Genomic DNA, 5,301 nt, shown 5'->3' with positions numbered 1-5,301 from the left:
AATTAGGCCTACGGCATAAATGGATGATAAAATTAGGGGTAAAATGAAAAGGAAATAAAAATTATGATGATTTTCACGATAGGGGTAAAATGGTCATTTTTCACCTCAAGTTAAAATTTTAAGTTTTCATGAACCCGAGTATGTCTAGACCATTATGGACCTTGTCCCAGTGTCAAAAGAACAAAAAGAGTGCATAAAAGATTGGAGGAGAATAAGCTAATTTGTGGAGGGGTAATTTGGTAATTTCAAGGGAATGGATAAGCTTGGGCTATAAATATCTTCTCCTTCCAATAGCTTCTTGAATTTCCAGCAGCTTGTCTTCTTCTTCTTCTTCCATCTCGCGTTGCTTCCAACCTCCATGGAAGCTTGATATGGAGCTTGCATAATTTTCTCTCACTAGCTCAAGTTTTCATACCTTTGAGCCTTTTTTACTAGAACCCTTGTATTCTTTCACTCTCTCACTTCAAAAGCCTTGATAAATCTTATTTCCATACTTTCTCTCACTAGTTGAGCATTCTAGAGAGAGAAAAAGAGAATTATCCCATTAATTTGGAAGCTATTGGAAAAGAATTCAACTACAAAAAAACCCTAGGGTGAGTGATGAACCAAGCTTGATTTTTAGCTATGGATAATGGCTAGTAATTGAGATTATAAGCTATTTTATTGTTGAGGATGTTCATTCATTTTATAGTGATTAAGATAGTGAATATAGATAGCCATTTAATGTGGAAATTAAAAGCTAGCTAAGAGATAGCTTTTAGGGTTATAGTATGTGAATTGACCTATTGTTGATGCTAATGTGATTTTAGGTTCTAACGAAGCTCTATCACCCCAATTGGATCATTAAGGGAATTAGAGTTAGCTAAAGGCTCAACAATAAATCGGTGAGTGAACTGCATTCAAAACTTATTTTGGGGATATAATGTATTTGCCAAACATTTGAATGGATTATCTAGCTTTTCATAAAAACAAGTGCCTTGGGAACAAGCTTTTGATAAATTGTCTCCATGTTGTGACATGTGACTATTATTGATTCATGCACTACCACATTGTGTTTATATATATATATATATATATATGAATACATTATTGTGTAATGACATTAACTCGGCTATATGTGAGTAGGGAGTGCGCATAAGTCGATGATGACCCGTTTATGTGCGAGTAGAGAGTGCGCATAACCCGGTGATGACCTAGCCATGTGCGAGTAGGGAGTGCGCATGAGTTGAGGGATGATGGGATGATGTGCATGATGATGACGGGATGGTGTACATGATGATTGATATATATATGTGGCATTCCCACTGGGGGACCCACTCGAAGGTATTGTTCTTTCCGGGTTGCCAAGTTGCAACTGGAATGGTTAAAGGTGTTCCCTTCGGGGGAAACAAAAGTTCTTGTGTTCAATCCAAGGATCGGAGAGGTCGTGCCGGACTGCTGCAACGGGGCACACATTGGCAACCCGGATAAAACAATACCTTCGAGTGGGTCCCCCGGTGGGAATGCCACAATATATATATACATATATGGTATATGGTTGAAATGCAAAAGTGTGAGCATTTGATTTGTTGAAATTTGGGAGTTTGCATGTGTTACATGTTGCTTTTGTTATTTAGCAAAATGGCTTTGTTTTAAGGGAAAATGACATTTTTTTTCTTAATCTTCTGATTCTCGTTGCAGCGAGAAACTCTCAGGTTTTTGAAAGCCTCACTAGTTTGGTTCTCGCTGTAGCGAAAATGCATTCTCACTGCAGCGAGAAAAGTACTGTAGCTTCTCGCTACAGCAAGAATGAATCTCGCTGCAGCGAGAAACATTCTGTTTTGGGACCAAAATTTCGCTACAGCGAGATTCATTCTTGCTGTAGCAAAAAACTTTCTGTTTTGTTTCCTCATTGGTTCGGTTGCTGCTCCATTTTCCATTTCTTTTGTACCATAGTTGAGCTTGGACTTCCAACATTAAGGAATAAGTGAATTAAGTTTTAAATGAGTAGGTTTGGTGAGAAACCCTCGGTCAGTTGAGGAACCCTCATTCGGCTAATAACTTAATCCCAACGTCGCTGCAGCGAAAAGGCATTCTTGCTGCAGCGTAGCTGTAGTGAGAATGCCTTTCCGCTGCAACGAAGATTCGTTGTCGCATTTGACTTGCTTGTGTATCACTGAAGCCTTCATTTTTTTCAAATTATTTGATATGTATGGGTTCATCATTACCAAGTGATTAATTATTTAAAGGTTTAATGAGGGGTTTTCAATATGAATGAAATTAAATTGCATTGTTTTAAAACAAATGCATCATGATTTTAAATTCTCCCTTATGGTTGCTTGTTCCCTTCCTTGTTCACTCACTGGGTTTATACTCACCGTTTTCAACTTCATGTTTTCAGATCACGAGGCAGCCGGTAACTAGGATGAGGTGTCCTTGTAGACTTGTAACCATCTTTTGGTAGGTGTCTCGGCATTCAGCAGCTGTACATTCGTCCGAGTCCCTCTGCTGAAAGTCGAGTATTCTTTTGTTGTGTATAGACAAACCTAATGTAAATTATTAAGATACATGTTGTAGATAATGTATATACACTTGTTCAGTATGCCAGTATGAGGTGGCAAATGTTTAATATTATTTTGATTCTAAGTTATGAAATGTGACTTAGCAGTTTATGATGGAATGATGAACACGTCAGATTAATAGGCTTGCTTGGGCTTAGTGGACTACGTCCATTGGGCCCATGCACCGGTCATGGCCCGAAATTTGGGTCATGACAGTACACTTGCATGAGAAATCAACAACACCATTCTTAGCAACTGCTAGAGCTTTGATTCATGTTGAAAAAGGTGAGCTCACTTTAGAGTTCAAGACCAACAAGTAATATTTAATATTTTCAAAGCTTTAAAATTGCCTATGACATTTGAAGACTACTTTGCTGTGAGTGTGGTAAATGACTTTACACAAGATGTTTTCTTAGAAAAATATCCTAATGATCCTCTTGAAGCATGTGTGATGCAAGTGATTATGCGGTGGGAGTTGTTTTTGGACAAAAGAAGGATAAAATTGTTCATTCCATTTATTATGCTAGCAAGATTTTGAATGAGGCCCAGAAAAATTATATCACAACAGAAAAGGAGCTTCTGGCTGTAGTTTTTACTTTTGACAAATTTCGCTCCTATCTCGTGGGGACAAAGGTGATAATGTACGTTGACCATTTAATTATCAAATATTTGATTGCCAAAAAGGATGCTACACCAAGATTGATAAGGTGGATTCTCTTGCTACAAGAGTTTGATCTTGTGATTCGTGATAGAAAAGGAATAGAAAATTAAGTGGCAAACCACCTCTCAAGATTTGAAATGGAAGCTCAAGGTAAGGATTCAACCTTAATCGATGAGACGTTTCCTGACGAACAAATCCTTCAAGTTGGTAAAAAATCACTTCCTTGGTATGCTGATTTCGTGAATTATCTAGTAAGCAATATTATTCCCTTTAATTTAAATTTTTATCAGAAAAAGAAATTTTTGCATGATGTTAAATTTTATTTTTGGGATAAGCCTTACTTGTTTAAATAGTATCAAGCCCAAATCTTTAGAAAATGTGTCGTAGAAGAAGAAATTCAAAATGTGCTTCACCATTGCCATTCTTCAGATTATGGAGGACACTTTGAAAGAACAAATACTGCTGCTAAAGTCTTCCAATCAGGTTTGTATTGGCCTACATTATTTAAGGATGCTCACAATTTTGTTTTGCATTGTGACAGGTGCCAAAGAATGGGTAATATCTTAAGGTGACAGAAGATGCCTCTCAACAACATCTTTGAAATAGAAATTTTTTATGTATGCGGTATTGAGTTCATGGGTCCATTCATATCTTCATACAACAACAAATACATCTTGCTTGCCATAGATTATGTCTCCAAATGGGTTGAAACGACAGCCTTTCCTCATAATGATTCCAAGGTAGTGATGAATTTCATTATGAAGAACATTTTCACTCGATTTGGCACTCCAAGGGTAATTGTTAGCAATGACGGACGTCATTTTTGCAACAAGTATTTTGATGCCCTTCTAGCAAAATATGGAGTTAAACATAAGGTTGTAACTATGTACCATCCTCAAATTAATGGCCAAGCGAAAGTATCAAATAGAGAAATCAAGAGGATTTTGGAGAAAATAGTGTGTCCCATAAGAAAAGATTGGGCAAAAAGATTGGATGATGCATTGTGGGCATATCGGACTACTTAGAAGACCCCAATTGGCATGTCTCCATACAAGTTGGTCTTTGGCAAAGCTTGTCACTTACCGGTGGAACTTAAGCACAATGCTTATTAGGCTATGAAGAAGTTAAATTTTGATTTACAAGCAGCGGGTGAGCAAAGGTTGTTGCAATTAAATGAACTTAATGAATTTCGCCTTCAAGCTTATGAGAATGCCAAACTCTATTAAGAGAAAACAAAGCAACGACATGATAAGAAGATAGTGGAATAAAGCTTTGAGTAGGGACAAGTAGTGCTGCTCTATAATTCTCACTTGAAATTATTTCCAAAAAAACTCAAATCAAGGTGGTCTGGTCCTTTCATTGTCAAATAGGTATTCCCACATGGAGCAATTGAAGTTAATGGGACAAATGGTCAAAACTTTAAAGTCAATGGACAAAGATTGAAGCATTATTGGAGAGGCTAAATTAATCGTCAAAAGTCCTCAATACACTTGCTTGATATAGCCTAGAGTCTAAGTCAGTCTAGCCAAAGACTATAAATGAAACGTTTCTTGGGAGGTAACCCAAGGTCCTCAACTTTACTTATTTTCGTCTTTGTTTCCTTTAAGTTTTGTTAGTTACAGTTTATTTCTTTTGATCTAATTTCTTTTTATGTTTCCTTTGCAAGTGATTGGTTTTAAAAAAAGAAGGTCAGAGCCACTGCCTTCAAATCAAGAGTCGCGGCCTTGAAAAACAAAAGGTGAAAATAGAATGTTTCAATGCCACGGCCCTTAAAGGAAGAGCCGTGACACTGAATGGAAGGCCAACACAGAACGATTAAGCGCCACAGCGCTGGATAGCGGCCCAACCCCACCCCTATAAAAACCTTACTTTTTTTTTTTATTCATTCATTCTTTTTCTTCTCCAGCCACCTTCTCCCTCTCCTCTTTCAAATATTTTGCTCCCATTCCTCACATAAAAAATAAAATAATAAAATAATAAAAAGAGCTAATTGCATTCTTTTTCATTTACAATTTCTACATCTTTTCCATACTTGTTTTTTTTTGGTCTTGCCTTCAATCCTCCCTCAAGGTGAGTTCTCTCTCTCTCTCTTTCTCTCAT

This window comes from Theobroma cacao, chromosome 4 (genome assembly GCF_000208745.1).
Source record: "Theobroma cacao cultivar B97-61/B2 chromosome 4, Criollo_cocoa_genome_V2, whole genome shotgun sequence".
Taxonomy (NCBI): Eukaryota; Viridiplantae; Streptophyta; class Magnoliopsida; order Malvales; family Malvaceae; genus Theobroma; species Theobroma cacao.
This window is presented reverse-complemented; position numbering follows the sequence as displayed.